The sequence below is a fragment of the Pseudorasbora parva genome, chromosome 2 (assembly GCF_024679245.1).
Source record: "Pseudorasbora parva isolate DD20220531a chromosome 2, ASM2467924v1, whole genome shotgun sequence".
NCBI lineage: Eukaryota > Metazoa > Chordata > Actinopteri > Cypriniformes > Gobionidae > Pseudorasbora > Pseudorasbora parva.
Window position 1 is genome coordinate 54442671 of NC_090173.1, and position 19032 is coordinate 54461702.

Consider the following 19032-nt stretch of genomic DNA (forward strand, 5'->3'; position numbering starts at 1 on the left):
GTGGCCACGCCCTTATTTATGCAGAACTTTAACGCTTTATATAATGTAAACTAATGAGTTATAAGAGCAAAATTAGCTGTATTATGTCACCTACGTCACTGCCAAATTGAACACTGCCATATTTACAACCGATCTCGCCCGGTGGCCGCCCGAACTGCCCATTTGAATGAGAGAGAGAGAGACAGAGATACCTGGAGAAAAATTATATTTTAGGCTCTGATATTATTTGCTACCCCCAGTTTTCTTTTGTCCACTAGTATATATAATATATCTTGTACATAACCTCTCCCCATACAGTGGGGATCGCTTGAAGATTTTCAAGAGTACCGATGCATATCCCTGTGGCTTGCAACGTGTCAGTGGGAAATCTTTTGGCTCATATAATTCTCTCATGCAGTTCCAGATGCAGTGTTTTGACTGAACCTCTTCTACTTCTGCTGTATGAGATGAGAACACATTTTTATAATTTTCTGGGTCTTAAAAGAGTCTGTGTTTGTGATATATGTCCTTATTTCATGCAACACACTCGCATGGTACATTTAAATCTGCTATATGTTTGCGTTTTTGTCACCCAGAGATAAGACCAATTTACACATGTGCAAGTCTCAAGTAAGTCTCAAGTCTTAACCTTCAAGTCTCAAGTAAGTCCCAAGTATTTTTTTTCCTAGGCAAGTCAAGTCCTGTAGTAAGTCAAGTCAAGTCACCTTATTTTTGTAATTTTTCCTGCAGAATCTGATATTAAAGGCTTGGTTCACCCAAAAAGGAAAATTCAATCAGTAAATACTATGTCCAACTGTCGTTGGACCTCCGTTCATCTTCAGACACAGATGAAGATATTAGTGTTGAAATCCGATGGCTCAGAAAGGCCTTCATTGACACCAATGTCATTTCCTCTCTCAAGACCCATAAAGGCACTAAAGACGTCGTTACAAAGCCCATCTCACTACAACGGCTCTACAATCATTTTATGAAGAGACGAGAATAGTTTTTGTGCGCAAAAAAACAACAACTAAATAACGACTTTTATGGGCCGATTTCAAAACAAAGTTTCAAAAGGTTATAAATCATTATGAATTGATTCATGATTCGGATCGAGTGTCAAACTGTTGAAATCACGTGACATTGGCGATCCGAATCCTGAATCAATACGTGTCATTGGTGTCAATGAAGGCCTTTCTGAGCCATCAGATTTCAACACTAATATCTTCATCTGTGTCTGAAGATGAACGGAGGTCTTACGGGTGTTGAGCGACATTAGGGTAATTAATGACTTAATTTTCATTTTTGGGTGAACTAACTCTTTAATAAAGTGAAAAGACAATATATAAGTAACTGTCAGTAAATTATAATAATTTGGATTTGCATTGTAAATACTCATGTTCAGTAAAATACATTATGGAATCAAACTAAATTGTAAAAAACACTTCTGTCAACAGTGTTTGAAACGTTTTAAATTTTCAACATTTTCAACACACACACATTCTGAGTCCGCACTTTCACGGCGTAATGCCGCTTTGACTGCCGGGTAGAAGTCCTCTGCGTAGCTCACAAACTTGCGGGCTCAGCTGAGGTGCACATCGAGGGCGCATAGCAGCCGCAAAGGGGGCGCTCACGAGCACCCTTCTCTAAGCTTAAATGATGAATGGGACACCCTGCGGTCTTATGGACTTAACGGACACGTGCACGCAATGGCCATTGTAAGTCCACAAGACCAAAAGTGCACATGAAGTGTGCCATATGGGACAGGGCCTTAGTAAAAGTAGCGAAGTCTACCACTCAGATCAGGGGGAAGTATTTTTTTTAAATCAAAATTATTTTTCCCACATTTGTCCCCAACACGGTATGAGGGTTAATGGCTATGACTACTTTAGCTATACATTAGGTAACTAGTTACCAACTAACCTTACTGGGCAGACTGGATCTTTAAATGATGGACAAAATTGAAGGTTGTCATCTGGCTGTCCGTCCGTGATTTTAATGTTGCATGTCTTGCAACGCGCAACTTTCGTTTGTGTAACGTTCGTCTTCAGCCATCTTGCGAATAATTGTGGAAGCCGAAAGCGATGACCTTGGTATCCCTCCGGCTGACATGTTGATGTGATATCTGATCTAAGTATGCGTGGTGTGCGTAAGGTACGAGAGGGCATGACTGATGATAGTGTCATGATGCAGTCTTGACAACGCTATTCTCAGCCTGCGCTCCAGCTGGGTCCAACTTTTATTTATTTTTTAATAATTTATGTATTTTATATTCAAACTGAAAACATGATGTGATTAACACTGAAGTCATTCAAGCCATCGTGTCTCAAGTCAAGTCCCGAGTCTTTAACTTCTAAGTCCAAGTCAAGTCTCAAGTATTTTCTATTTTGTCAAGTCACTAGTCACGTGTCATAAAAATAGCAACTAGAGTAGACTCGAGTCCAAGTCACAAGTCCCCATGTCTACCTATCACACATGCGCACTTCAATAAGCCGAGAGAACGCAGGATATGCGTTTGCATGACGTGGAAAATCGGGGTAAGAAGCAAAAAAACTACCTGTGTCGACCAGTTTATGCTTACGCCTTTTATGACCTTACTCCAAAAAAAAGAAAAAAACTGGTTACCATGTTCACATGATCATGTTCGTTGTCGGCTTATTAGGCAAAATCGGACCATGCATGTAAACGCAGCCGCCGTCAGTGTAGATAAATGAGTGGGCTTTTATCTCTACTCCCAAACCGAATTCATCAAAACCGAATCTCCCTGACTTTTCCTGACTCATTTTTGATTAATTGAAGCATCAAAGTATAAAGTATAAAGCCTCCAAAGAGAACATACCACAGAATATTTTCCCCTTTCAGACGGGTTTTGTATGTTTTTTGTGGCATACCATCAATTTACTGTGTTCTCTTCCAACACATCTTTGCTGGTGTGTTTTCTGCACATGTACGTGGACTTTTTTTTGCGCTACATTCTCGAGTCGTGTCTTAGTTTGCCGCAGTTAACTGTATATCTTTGGTAAAGTTTTGCTCTTTGTTTCTCTGTTGATTTATTTGTTTATTCTAGGATAATTCAGTATTTGTAGTGGAAACTTTAACCATCCTGAATGTGTCTTAGAAAGGTGATTTCTGTTGTACTATGCCCTAAAGAGGCCTGTTGTTTTGTTCTTTCACTTACGGAGGATAGGGCTACATTGTCCGCCACTGTCCAGATGGTCATTGAGGATGAGGAGGAACATGGTGAAGCTCAGGACCAAGGTGACCTTAAGGTTGTTGCGTTCTCCTCCTTGAACTGGCAGAGCAAAGGTCACCAGGTCAGCAAGCATTATGAGCACACTGGGCAGGATCAGGGTCACAACAGCCCCGAAAGGACTGATGGATAAATTTACCTGTTAACGAATTTCAGGAGAAATAATACATATCAATTTAATATTAAGGTCTTAGCTCTATACATACAAAAGTTCCTCTGCAGACCAAAAACAACATTTATTTTTTTCCCCACTCCACAGTAATATTAATGGCAGAAATAATATTTTTAATGATAATTAATTTGTCAGTGTTTGTTTGATTTAGCATGAGGTAGAGACAGCCATAAGGCAAAGTGTATCATAGAAATTATCAAATAAAACACATAAGCTGATACGGTATATTTGTTTGGGGTAATATATTATTTGAAAGGAAGAAAAAGTTCACTCAAAGATAATAAATATAGCTTTTATTTTGTACTCATTGTAGTTATTTTAGCACTAACTTTGCACTATTGTGCCATGGACATTTTAATCATACACTGTAAAAAATCATTTAAAAAATAACCTTTATTCAAATATTATTAAAAGATTTTGTAAGCAGATTGGGTAATTGTGTGTTTTATTTGTGGTATGCAGTGAAACATGCCAATTTGAGCTATTTTTTTATTATTTATCACATTTTTTATGTCGTTCAGATACAATAATATTTTGAGTTTCTATTTATTAAACCAATTTCCTTTATTGTATCAACTTAAATTTTTAATTTCAAATAAACTCAAAATGTAAAGGCAACCAGGCTACTTATTTTTTTAAGTATAACCAACAATATTTTTTACTGTGTATTAAGTACTTTTGGAGGATCATGTTCTGTCTTAAACACACACAGATGGATTACAACTGTAAAAGATGTTAGCCAATCATAACACCATAGTGGGTGTTTATTTTGAAGTCCTTTCATTCAGAAAGTAAAAGACAAGGCATTAAAATGCATAGGGATTACAATAAAAACATATTTAAAATAAGTTGTGTTAATAAATTGTGCACATAAAGGCAACATCTACAATTGTAACGGTCATGTTCTGGTTTGGTTTTGTTAAAATAGCTGATGCTTCAATGGTTGTACACTTTTTTCTACCACATCTTTTCCTTCCCTTCACCTCTCAGTTAATGTGCTTGGATACAGAGCTCAGTGAACAGCCAGTATCTTTTGAAATGACATTTTGTGTCTTGCCCTCCTTGTGTAAGGTGTCAATGGTCAACTTTTGGATATCTGTCAAGTCAGCAGTCTTCCCCATGATAGTGTAGCCTACAGAGCTAGACTGAGAGACGATTTAAAGGCCTTTACAGGTGTTTTATGTTAATCAGCTGATTAGAGTGTGGCATCAGGTGTCTTCAATATTGAACTTTGAATATATTGAATATTGAACATCATGCCCTGATGGAGTTTGGGCACTTTAGTTTTACCTGTTTGTGTTTCTGGATAATATTGCTAATTGCTCAATTTTTTCCAGTGTAATTTGAAGCACAGAGAGAGCAGTGCTGAAGATAGCCTACATTCAGTTAGGTAGAGACTATACATGTGAATGAACATACAATTATGTTATGAGATTTCTGTTTAGTTTTTTAACCAGGAGGGTTTGTGTTCATTGATTGTTACTGTTTATCTCAGTTCAGCAGAAAAAGCACTTTAGTTGCTAGTAATGTTGAAATTGATGTATTTTCAGTACAGATTAAGAGATGACGGCATTTTTTCATTCATCATTTTTTGTCAGACATGGCTACTGGTTGAATTAGATATTGTGTACCAACGCAACTTAAACAGAACAACCTCAAAATGAGATACATTTATTAAAGGATTACCTATTCAATCAATCAATCAATCAACTTTATTTATATAGCGCTTTTACAATCACGATTGTGTCAAAGCAGCTTCACAGTGTCAAACAGGGTAATATTGCAACAAAATTAGATTTGGCTGTACAGTCGTACTGGAGAAAACAGTGATGTTATCAGCTTATTTTAATTTATCATATAGCAACAATGTTGGCAGATCAGTATTATAGTTTATAGAATTAAATAAAACTTAATTTATTAATTTTTATTTGTATAATTAGTTGAATAACTTTAATTATAATTTTAGTGTCCCCAACTGAGCAAGCCAAGCCAAAGGCGACAGTGGCAAGGAACCCAAACTCCATCAGGGCATGATGGAGAAAAATAAACCTTGGGAGAAACCAGACTCAGTCGGGGTGCCAGTTCTCCTCTGGCCTATTAACACACCATGTATGATTATTATTCTGGCAACCTTACAGGTCAGAAATCATATAAGATCGAAATATTCAAAATTTCAGGGTATCCCGGAAGAGACGGGTTTATTGAGGATGGGGCGTCGATTACACAAGAGTATGAATACATGAAAGATCGGAAGACCTATTGCTTTAACAATATGAAAAGCCATGTTTATCTATATGAGAACATTTCAAAAGACATCAATTCATGTTTTTAGGTATATAATTGTCCAGACCTCGGCCAGTGAGGAAGGTTTATTTACTGGACCCCAAGCAATTTTAGTTGAAGACCCCTGGTTTAGACTAATTCAGGATTAAGCCTTATAGTTCAATTAGGTATTTTTGCAAATGTGCCTTATAGAAAAAGACATCATTGGTGTGCATCTTGAGACAAAACAATGGCAATGACAGATTTTAAGATATGTTTTGAGTTAAAACGGCTCAAACATGCCTTTTGAATCAGAAGGAAGTCAATAGTTACCATGAGAAAGTCTCTGTTTCGATGCGTCTCATTTTTCTCTATTATCACGGTCACAGTCTCCCACTCTCCTTGAAGGCCTCCAATAACACTTACATTTTGAGGATGGATAAGCTTAAGCTCACAATCTAGATAAACACAAATAAAACATATTCAGCTGTTTGGCAGTTATTCAGATATATATTTTAAACATCCTTATAAATAATTTATTCTGGAATGTCCTTGGTTAAGAACAAATGATCAATTTCTGTTCATGTGATCTTACTGCTTTGATTCCACCCATTGATGGCCACAGGACATGTTCCTCTCACAAAAGGGTATTTAAAAAGGTTGATATTGTTACAGCTCACTGCTATGAACAAAATCAAGGCATAGTCCACGCTTCCATTCCTCAACACCTGTACGTCATTACTGTACGGCTTCAGGGTTACATCGATCCTGAATGCATAAAGAGAGAGAGCGTATAACATTCACCCAATCTGGGGAACCAGTCCTGAGTCTTATGTTGTCATGTTTAGCTCCGGTTCACACTCTTAATAATGCACACAATGCAGTTCACCCAAAAGTTAATCTTTCTGAACCCGTATTACAGTATGACCGCAAAAGAAGATATTTTGTAAAATGATGTTGTTTCACAAAATTCCAGGAGATGCTTACATGTTTGGAAAAACATTAGAAACTGTACTGGGAAAAGCCAAAATATACCTCACGTATCCTTTTACAAATTAAATTAAATAAATACGGTAAGGCTTTACACTAAGGTCTCATTTGTTAATGTTAGCTCATGTAATAATTAACATGAACTAACAATGAGCAATACATGTGACCCTGACCCACAAAACCAATCTTAAGAAACAAGAAAAAAAGAGCATAATCTGAAAGCTGATAATAAATACTCTTTCCATTGATGTGTGGTTTGTTAGGATAAGAGCTGAAATACAAATATTGGAAAATCTTGAATCTGAGGGTGCAAAAATATCTAAATATTGAGAAAATCTTTAAAGTTGTCCAAATGAAGTCCTTATCAATGCATATTACTACTAATAATACATTTCTGATATATTTATGGTGTAGGAAATTTACAAAATATCTTCATAGAACATGATCTTATTATCCTGATTTTTGGCATAAAAGAAAAATGCATATTTTTGATCCATGCAATATTGTTGGCTATTGCCACAAATATACCCATGAGACTTATTGTGCTTTTATCCAAGCGACTTAAAAAAAGGGGGAGAGCAATAGAAGCAACGAAACAAACAAGGCCAACAACCTGTAAGAGCTGTAAGAAGTCTCAATTAATTAGCACAGTAGTACAGTTTTTTTTATAGCCATCTACAATAGCCACCTACAACAAAAACTCACGTAGGCAAAATACAGAACACTGGATTTTGATAGCCATGATAACAACCCATTAGGACTAAGGCTGTTGCCCCAGCTGTTGTCGTTAATACAGATTCAGTGGCCCAATGGGTTGGTTTTGTATGGCATTCTAGCTAAACGTGCAGCAATAGCCATCTACAACAAAAACTCACGTACGCAAAATACAGTACACCGGATTATGATAGCTATGATAACTATGTAACACACCCGCCTGAAGGCACAAATCCGGATGAGAGACGTAGATATCCAGGAGTGTGCGCTTTTTGGTCATTGCTGTGGTGATCAGTAAGTGCTATTCTGTATTGGTCAGGTGCAATTGGAAGAGATGTGTCTTAAGATGTTTTTTTAAAAATGGCTACAGACTCGGCAGCACGAATTGAGTTCGGCAGGTCATTTCACCAGGTGGGAACGGTCCAGGAAAATGTCAGTGAGAGCGATTTCATGCCTCTTTGGGATGTAACCACGAGGCGCCGCTTGCTCGCAGAACGCAAGCTTCTGGAGAGTTTGTAAGTCTGAACAAGTGAGTTTAGGTATATTGGTGCAGAGCCAGTGGTTGTTTTGTAGGCGAGAACTAGTGCCTTGAATTTGATGCGAGCAGCCATTGGCAACCAGTGCAGTCTGATGAAGAGAGGCGTAACATGCGCTCTCTTCGGCTCATTAAAGACCACTCTCGCCGCTGCATTCTGGATCAGCTGCAAGGGTTTGATAGTGCATGCTGGAAGCCCAGCCAGAAGAGCATTACAATAGTCCAGTCTGGAGAGAACAAGAGCTTGAACCAGGAGTTGTGCAGCCTGTTCTGATAGGAAGGGACTAATCTTTCTAATGTTGTATAAAGCAAATCTGCAGGACCGGGCTGTTGCAGTAATGTGGTCAGTGAAGCTTAACTGGTCATCAATCACAACTCCAAGGTTTCTGGCTGTCCTTGATGGAGTTATGGTCGATGAACCAAGCTGAATGGAGAAATTTTGATGAAGTGCTGGGTTGGTTGAGAAAACAAGTAATTCTGTCTTTGCAAGATTGAGTTTAAGATGATGCTCCTTCATCCAGTCAGAAATGTCTGTCAGACAGGCAGCGATACGAACACTGACTGTAGGATCATCTGGTTGAAATGAGAAGTAGAGTTGAGTGTCATTAGCATAGCAGTGATAGGAGAAGCCGTGTTTCTGAAGGACAGAACCTAATGATGACATGTAGATGGAGAAGAGAAGTGGTCCAAGCACTGAGCCCTGGGGAACCCCATTAGCTAGATGATGTGACTTAGACACTTCACCTCTCCATGACACCCTGTAGGACCTACCAGAGAGGTAAGACCTGAACCACTGGAGAGCAGTTCCTGAGATCCCCGCCTTCATAAGTGTTGACATGGTGGAAGACTTATTCTTATCGCTTCTAGTTGCTTAACTGTCTTAGTTCTATAACTTGGATATACCTTTCAGCATTGATGGTGCCTTTCCAGATGTATAAGCTGCCCATGCCACACACACTCATGTAACCACATACCATCAGAGATGCAGCTTCTGAACTGAGCACCGATAACAACTTGGGTTGTTCTTGTACTCTTTAGTCCGGATGACATGGCGTCCCAGTTTTCCAAAAAGAACTTTCAAATTTTGATTCGTCTGACCACAGAACAGATTTTCCCCTTTCCCATAGTCCATTTTAAATTATCCTTGGCCCAGAGAAAATGCCTGTGCTCCTGGATCATGTTTAGATATGGCAACAGCGAATGGCACGGTGGATTGTGTTCACCGACAATGTTTTCTGGAAGTATTCCTGAGCCCATGTTGTGATTTCCATTACAGGATCATTCCTGTTTGTGATGCAGTGCCGTCTAAGGGCCTGAAGATCACGAGCATCCAGTATAGTTTTCCGGCCTTGACCCTTACACACAGAGATTGTTCCAGATTCTCTGAATCTTTGGATGATATTCCCTGTAGATGATGATAACTTAAAAGTCTTTGCAATTTTCCTCTAAGAAACTCCTTTCTGATATTGCTCCACTATTTTTCGCCACAACTTTGGGGGAATTGGTGATTCCCTGCCCATCTTGACTTCTGAGAGGCACTACCACTCCGGGAGGCTCTTTTTATACCCAATTATGTTGCCAATTGACCTGATAAGTTGCAAATTGGTCCTCCAGTTGTTCCTCATATGTACATATAACTTTTCCGACCTTTTATTGCTGTCTGTCCCAACTTTTTTGGAAATTGTAGCTTTCATGAAATCCAAAATGAGCCAATATTTTGCATGACTTTCAACATTTGATATGTTATCTATTTTCTATTCAGAATAAAATTTTTAGTTTTTGAGATTTAATAATTTCAAAATATTTGCATTCCTTTTTTAGTCACAATTTGTACAGTGTTCCCCATATACTAAATAGAAAGATGCATGCCATACCAAAAAAAATTATTAAAGGATAATAATAAATAATGTTCTGAGGTTACTTACACATTGTCCAAAACTAACTCAGGAGTCCAGATTTTGTCAACCGGTAACATAACGGCTTTAGCTTTAGATGTTGTTTCATTCCACCTTAGTTCTCTATCAGTCCAGATCTATGGAGAGAAAATATACCATATAGTCCGCTTTAGACATTCTACAAGACTTAGATACTCTATAACTGCAATGTATGCATGTCAACTATTAGTTATTAGAGTATTAGTAGACTGTCTGCTTAATATCTGCTGACTCTTTATTTTGATGCTCCCCAACAGATATTCCACTGACTAGAAGTAACTTTACTACTTACATGCATACATTGAAGACCGTTGTCTTGGCCAATTGATATAGTAGAAATTTAACCAAATATTCATCTAAAAAACATTCACTGAGCTAACTTTTTGCCCACTGTACAATCAATTCATTGTTAACATTTGGTAACAGGATTGATGCTTTATGTTTTTTTCCTTTTGAAAGTGAACATCAAAAATGTATCCATACTCACCATGTTTACCTTGACACGGCTGCTCATTTGCATGTTTTTTGTATCCTAAACATGATGACAGAATTATAAGTTTTGTGCATGTGAAAATTATTACATTGAAAATAAACCATTTGTTTTAATTGTATAATAAGTAAAAATCTACTTTGTCATATGCAAGTAATTATTACAACATTTGAGTTTTATTGAATATTTGGTTACACTTTATTTTGTTGGTCCACTTTAGACATTCTACTGACTATAAGTAACTTTGATACATACATTATATTGCCAAAATTTTTTGGGTGCCTGCCTTTACCTGCACATGAACTTTAATGACATCCCATTTTTAATCCGTAGGGTTTAATATGGAGTACTCCAGAGAACACGTCTCTACTGCTCTAGAGTCCAGTGGCGGTGTGCTTTACACCACTGCATCCCACGCTTTGCATTGTACTTGGTGATGTAAGGCTTGGATGAGCTCTTCGGCCATGGAAACTTATTCCATGAAGCTCTCTACGCGCTGTTCTTGAGCTCATCTGAACGCCACATGAAGTTTGGAGGTCTGGAGCTCTTGACTATGCAGAAACTTGCCGACTTCTATGCTCCTCAACATGCGCTGACCCCACTCTGTGATTTTGCGTGGTCTAACACTTTGTAGCTGAGTTGCTGTTGTTCCCAGTTGATTCCACTTTGTTGTAACACCACTAATAGTTGAGCGTGGAATATTTAGTAGTGAGGAAATTTCCGGAATTGACTTATTGCACAGGTGGAAACCTATCACGGTACCACACTTGAGTTCACTGAGCTCCTGAGAGTGACCCATTCTTTCACAAATGTGTGTAGAAGTGTCTACATGCCTAGTGCTTGATTTATACACCTGTGGCAATGGAAGTGATTGAACACCTGAATTCAATTATCTGGAGGGGCGTCCCAATAGTTTTGGCAATATAGTGTAATTATCAATTAACTCTCATTAGAGTATTAGTAGACTGTTAGGTTAGGGTTAGTAGAATAAATTGACATACACTCACCTAAAGGATTATTAGGAACACCATACTAATACTATGTTTGACCTTCAGAACTGCCTTAATTCTACGTGGCATTGATTCAACAAGGTGCTGAAAGCATTCTTTGGAAATGTTGGCCCATATTGATGGGATAGCACCTTTGCAGTTGATGGAGATTTGTGGGATGCACATCCAGGGCACGAAGCTCCCATTCCACCACATCCCAAAGATGCTCTATTGGGTTGAGATCTGATGACTGTTGGGGCCATTTTAGGACTGTGAACTCATTGTGATGTTTAAGAAACTAATTTGAAATGGTTAGAGCTTTGTGACATGGTGCATTATCCTTCTGGAAGTAGCCATCAGAGGATGGGTACATGGTGATCATAAAGGGATGGACATGGTCAGAAACAATGCTCAGGTAGTCCGTGGCATTTAATCGATGCCCAATTGGCACTAAGGGGCTAAAGTGTGCCAAGAAAACTTCCCCACACCATTACACCACCACCACCACCAGCCTGCACAGTGGTAACAAGGCATGATGGATCCATGCTCTCATTATGTTTATGCCAAATTCTGACTCTACCATCTGAATGGCTCAACAGAAATCGAGACTCATCAGACCAGGCAACATTTTTTCAGTCTTCAACGGTCCAAATTTAGTGAGCTTGTGCAAATTGTAGCCACTTTTTCCTATTTGTAGTGGAGATGAGTGGTACCCGGTGGGGTCTTCTGCTGTTGTAGCCAATCCACCTCAAGGTTGTGCGTGTTGTGGCGTCACAAATACTTTGCTGCATACCTCGGTTGTAACGAGTGGTTATTTCAGTCAAAGTTGCTCTTCTATCAGCTTGAATCAGTCGGCCCATTCTCCTCTGACCTCTAGCATTAACAAGGCATTTTCAACCACAGGATTCCCGCATACTGGATGATTTTCCCTTTTCACACCATTCTTTGTAGACCCTAGAAATAGTTGTGCGTGAAAATCCCAGTAACTGAGCAGATTGTGAAAAACTCAGACTGGCCTGCCTGGCACCAACAACCATGCCATGCTCAAAATTGCTTAAATCACCTTTATTTCCGATTTTGACATTTAGTTTGGAGGTCAGGAGATTGTCTTGACCAGGACCACACCCCTAAATGCATTGAACCAACTGTCATGTGATTGGTTGATTAGATAATTGCATTAATGAGAAATTGAACAGGTGTTGCTAATAATCCTTTAGGTGAGTGTATAGTTGCAATGTTATAGTTATTAGAATGTCTAAAGTATAGACCATTGAAATAAAGTGATATTGTTAACAGCGGAGTTTGTGTCGAGCATGAAAAAAGACAGAAATGATAAAGTGTTAAAAACCCGATACTTATAAAAGACAGTGTCTCATACTGGATTGAAGTGATGTTTACTGTAACAGTACAAGTATCACCACGCTGCGGTGCACTCTTCAACTTCTTAGCAATTATTATATTTGCCAGACATCGACTGTTACATAAATCTGTCAGCACTGTTAGACCAGATGAACAAAATATTAGAAACATTACTTTTAAATTAAAAATGCATTGCAGAAGTCAACAAAATATTTGAGAATCCTCAACACTTTGAATTAATTGCAAACTTTTAATCAACCACATAATGTGGAATAGAATAGAAAGTGTATACCAATCAGACATGAAAAGATGAGGAGCAACAACAAGATCCTGTGTTGAAGAACCATTTCAGTCTCTACAAACAAGAAGAAATCACGTATTCTTTTATATTCAAATGTCAATTATATGCATATACTGTATGTGCCTATGGTAGTTTAACAAACATTCAAGAAACTGATCAACTTTACCTTTGGTAGCCAATGTGAACAAATAATCAAAACCCCCAAACTTTAGCTGTCACCTCCTGTAGTTTATATGAGCAAGCCTCAGTCTGCTTTTTAAAGGCTAGGAGCTCTTTGAATACTACGTCAAAAAACAGAAGAACAAACAAAACTGAGCCCGCTCATATTGAATTTCATCCCACATTTTGTGTAAACTTCAGTTTTTGAGATTCTAATGAGCCTCCAAATGGGGTCAAAGCTATGAGTACAAAAGCAGTTTGCATTGCAGCGTCACACTCAAAAAATGACTTAAAAATAAACAATTATATAATATGTGGTAAGTGGTTGCACACAACTATATTGAGTATTTTATTTTACAAATAACAGTATAGTTATATGAACAAAAATTCAAGCAAAGCACAATTTCTTTGAGTAAATACAAACCATTTCAATTTGTCACTGTTACATAATATTTATATGTGCCGTTTACTTAATGATGTTATGTTAATTTTATAAAAGTTTATTGTGTAAGGTGAACACTGATATTAATTTAATTTGCCTTTAAAACTTTTAAATAACAAGCATATTTTTAAAATAAAATGTAAAAATAACTAAAAATATTTAATTGAGGGCAGGAATTACATCCAATGAATTTGTATATAAGTGCCCACATCCTAAACACAGACACCACTCTTCTGCATAATGATAACCACCAAATTACAGAAATTCCTCACTGTCCAACATAACTGAACATTAAACACTAACATAAACTAATAACATCTTTCCCTTTACTGAAAAACACATAAAATAACACTTTAATCCATTAATTTTCTCTCCTAGTGCAGTCCCTTGCAAAGCATGCTGGGAACTACAGATCCAGTTAGTTATGTCAACACAAATATTTAATGTAGTTTTAACGCAAATTAATTAAGTAAACTTTAGTTTTAAATATATTAGGCTGATTGAACACAAACATACCTAATTTAGCTAAATTTAATTAATTAAGTTAATAAACATCATTTAAATGTGTCTTATCTATGAAGGGCCTGAATCAGGAAGAGTCATGAATCTGTCAACTTTTAGTATGCAGAGTTTTTTATTTCCACCGGTTAAAGGTGAGGAGGGAGTGAGGGACGGTGAACTGCTTTAGGAGGAGTTGTAGTTGCGGTTGTGTTTGTTGATCCACAAGTGCTTTAGTTTCGGATCGTTCATGTACCGATCAAGCAGCAACTCTCTTTCTCTTCGCTCCTTCTCTTTGATTATTTTCTTTTCCTTCTTTTTCTGGGCCTTCTTCTCTGCCCAGGTGAACAGAGAAAATGGCTCTTTTCTTGTGCTCTTAGTCTGGACGTTCATATTGTCCTGGGTCTCGTTCTTGGGACCGTCAGGAGAGGCTTCACAGAAGAGCTTCCTCATGAACTCTGCGATCTGAGGGTCATCATCCGAAGGGCCTTCTATGGCCTCAGAGTCTCCCATTTCACTGGGGTCATAGTCCTCTTCCTCGAATGCCCGGACCACTTCCATTGACCATGCTTCCTCCTGCACCTCGTCCTCGTCCTCGTCCACCTCCAACCAAGCAAGCATCCTTCTCTTCCTGATTTCGGCCTCCGGCGTTTGGGGGCGTTCAGACTTGCGTAAGTCACTGGCCCGGAAGGTCTTCCCCGTGTACTCCACATACTCGCTCTCCTCATCCTCTATGTCGATCAGCATGAGTTCTGGAGGAGGCTCAAACTGGGAAGAAGGGAACGGCTGAGGCTTCCGGCTGGGAGGACGTCCCAGAGCAACGGCTTCATCGGGTGCAGGAGTGGGGCTCGGAGGAAGTCTTTTGGGACGACGCACTTGGGATGAAGAGATGGAAACCCGTTCATCAGATTCTGGATCTGGATTCTGAGGACGCTCAGGTTTTGTCACTGGCGGCAGGGGTTTGAGGTGAGCGGCTGGTAGAGGGAGGTGTTCGGAGACACTTGGGAGCATTGGTAGTTCTCCCTCTATTGGCTTTAGGAAGGAACATCGGATGGTAGAAGGCAGAGGTTTGACCTCCACAAGAAGCGGCGTTGGTTCTGTGACCTTTGGCTGCTTCCGTTTTCTCTTCTTCCTTTTCTTTTCTCCATCTTCTCTATGCTCGCTTCCTCCCTCCATCAACTTTTCCAGACTGTGCATCTCTCGTTTTTTCTGCTGTGCACGTTCTCTCTTCTTTATCTTTCCGGGTGTTATTTCAGCCTCATCTTCATGATGACCTCCCTTATTGACCTTCACCTCTCTTTCGTCCTCTCTCTCTCCAAGCGGGTACTTCTCAGGCACCTTGCGGCGTCTCTTCCTGCACTTCTTGTCATTGGCAGTGTAGTCGAAGGCCTCGCACTGCTCTGGAAGTTTCTCTGCCGCAGGTTCTGACTGCTGTGCTCGTGTCTCGCTTCTTAGCAAGAAGTGAGCAAAACGCTCAAAAAGTCGAGATACACTGCAAAACAGCGCCATTATAGACACTGAATGCTGCGAGTGGCTTCAGTATCTGTCGTGGATATCTGCAGAAAGTGTCGAAAGTCTTTCGATCTCTTCGCTCCTCAAACACCGACAGCGAACGAGAGTCAGATTTGCAGCTTTGTGCTGAACGGAATCTCCACTATGATGTCACAGTGAGCTCACTGATGATGTCACAACAGTGAGCTCAGCCACTCTGAGGAAAGTCTAGCATTGCTGTTGTTCCTTTAATGTGTATTTTATCATTGAAATAGCTTATAATTATTATTATTTTCATTTAAAGTAAAGTTTTAGTTTATATTTATGGTTGAATCCATTTCTTTACATGGATACAACATAAATTGGCAGTGGGACATTAAACTGTATTTATTAGTGTTAGTTTGTTATGTGTTTCTCTTTCCTTCAGTGATTCTTGTTAACAGCAGGTGTTCTCAGTTATCACTTAATCTCTTAATTATCTCATTAACTTCATCAATGCTTCAATTACTCTAACACTCTGTAGTGTGTACACTCTTCAGTGTTCATTTAAAACTGAAGATTTTGCTCTCGGGTTAAAAGGGTTAAAGGGGTTAGATGAAAAAAAACACAGAGGGAAGCGTACATTAACGGTAAGAAACTGTTAATTCATTTACGGAAAAGTACTGTAAAAAACTGCAATTTACTGGAACCAGAGCTGCCAGTAGATTACCGTTAAATCAAGGAAAAACAGTAATATACTGTAAAACGTAACAATCAGATTTACCAGATGATTCAAGATATTTTCACAGAATTTTAGTGCAAGTTATTAGAAAAAAGTTGTGCAAAGTCAGTAACTGATAGGGAGAGTAAATATCAAAATGACCTGTGTTTATGTGGTGTTGCACAAGATGATATAGAAGAGATCCTTTACGGCTGGAATACACTACACGATTTTTCAAATCTGAACAGATTTCAAAAACACTAGGCATCATACACTTGCCGACTTTGTAAATGGTTGCAGAGAAAAGCTGGGCATCAAACACTACCAGACTTTAAAAAAGTCAGGAACACAAACTGAAACAAGCGCCTGGTTGCTAGGAGACGCATAAAAGACATAACAACAAGCATGAGATGATCACTCAGGAGATGAGCGCGGTAATTTTTGAAGCGAGTTTCTGTGCGCTGAGCAAAAAGTCAACAAAAAGAGCCAAAACGCACTAGACGTGGCCAGTAATGGTCAGATTACAGCGGGAGTTAGAGGAAGTGCTTTTCTGTGCTGATGAGTCAAAATATTGAGTCTCATGTAGATACATGACAGCTTTCGGATTCATATAAATAAATAGATCATTAAATCATTTATTTATTTACAACATTGAGTTTTTCATTAAAGAAACACTGTTGCTCGAAGAAGCACACATGCTCTGGTGTTGCTTTGTTTGGAACTACTTTCCTTGACAATATTTAAGTTACTTATACAATAGTTTTGCTATTTTGATTCCTACACGAGCATCAGACAAGATGCGTGAGCATCGAGTAACGCGACCTTGTTTACGTTATTAAATTATCTGTTAACATTTATTTTAATGCAATTAATAATTCCCAGCTATTGACGCTTTGATCACGTTTTAAACACGTATCCTGGGAAAGCGTTAATGTAAAACCCATAATGGTAAATAGTAACATAATAATGAATACATTTAATAATGAATAAATTAAGACAAATGTTTACCTCAGAATTTGGTTTGCTAATTATTATTAGTATTATTATCGTTGTCTTTGCTGTATCAATAGGCAATATATTTATATTTAACATGAAGTATAGAGCTTCCCTGTAAATTTATAGCAGCAGCAGCAGCGCGTCAGACACGCTTCTGGTGTGCAAACGGCAGGCAGCCGCCCCGCGGCTGACACGCAACAGAAACACCACGCTCAGGCCACGCTTGCAGGCAAAATCGATAATTATGTTGTTTTATATTATTACAATTAGGCATATTATCTGCATTTATGTTAACCTACAGACTTTCAAACATGAACATGTCATTTATTAATATGTATTTGTGTCAAAATGACATAAAACCAGCTTTTTTCTCTGTCTACTCTGTTGTGGTAACAGTTGTCATCCACATTATAGAGACACTCGTGCTCCTGCCAAAGCTGAATAAGTTTTTCTTCTGTGGTGGAGTTCCACTTTGTAATCTTGGTCTCCATTTCTTGTTCGTTGATTTTCTTTGGCTTGTAGTCAGTGATTTCCGGTTTCAGTAGCGATGCGTCGTGTTCTAAAATCGGCTCAAAATGTCAAACATGTTTGATATCCTCCGACTGCATGGAATCAAAATCTGATGCTAAAAAATGGGAGTCTATGGCCATGATATACTCAAAAAATCATGTAGTGTATTCCAGCCTTTAGTTGAATTCATTAGTTTTGTGGGTCACAATTGTGCTAAAGAGTAGAGCATGTGCTTCAGTCCTAGCCTAGAAATCTAAACGCACCCTAGCGGCAGCAAATTTAATCTGCCCGCGAGTGTCGTTTAGCAACTCTCAATACCCTTCTGAGCTGGAAACCCCAAACTCTGGTCAGGCCAATCACATCGTGTATAGTCAGTGGGCGGGGCCATAATGACTACGGCGGAGTTGCGTTCGCGTGCTTCTAGTAAATACAGAAACTGGCGAACGGCGGTCTTTCGAATCAGCTTTGACCGTGACTCTGGAAGACTTGGAGTTAAGCTTTTCTCTGAGAAAAGAACAAAGAACGGCACTGAAGTCATTCTTATGAAGGGAAGATGTGTTCTGAGTTTAGCCGACCGGATACGGCGAATGTTTAATCTATCCACAAGCTCTGCTTCACCTTCGTTGCTCTGGTTGGTTGTAGCGCTATCCTATCGCGTGCAGAGGGAGTTTGAAAGACAACCGTTTATCCCGCCCCTCGGATTGAGCTGTCAATGGTGAGTTTCCAGACCAAACATCTTGATGTAGCTCTGGCTTGTCAGGCTACTTCAGTCCAGGATGAGCAGAGAAACATTGATGATATGCTGCCTGATGCTTTATTTAATGGCAATGACTGTGTTTGCTGATGCAGTTATGAGCTGTTTAATAAGTAATTTATCACATACGTGTGTGCTATTGCTCATAATGAACTAAAGATTGAAGTCATGTTTCTAAATTATTTACTACTACATCTTACATGTGTGAAATGACTAAAATGAAACAGGTTTGCAGTACAAACACCGTATAAACACTTGTTTTAAAAGGAGGACTGTTTGAAGTGATCAGCTTTCCAAATGAAAAGTTACCTTTCATGGTATTATTACGGTAACATACTGTAAAAAAGGAGAGCTGTATATAAACAGTAGAGGGTTGTAGATTAACAGTACATTGCTGGCAACCACAGCTGCCAGTAGATTACCTTTGTTTTACGGCACAATTTTTTACAGTGTGTGTTTGAAGTAAATTTTACATAATAAGTGCCCTTTAATCAGTAGTTAATATTA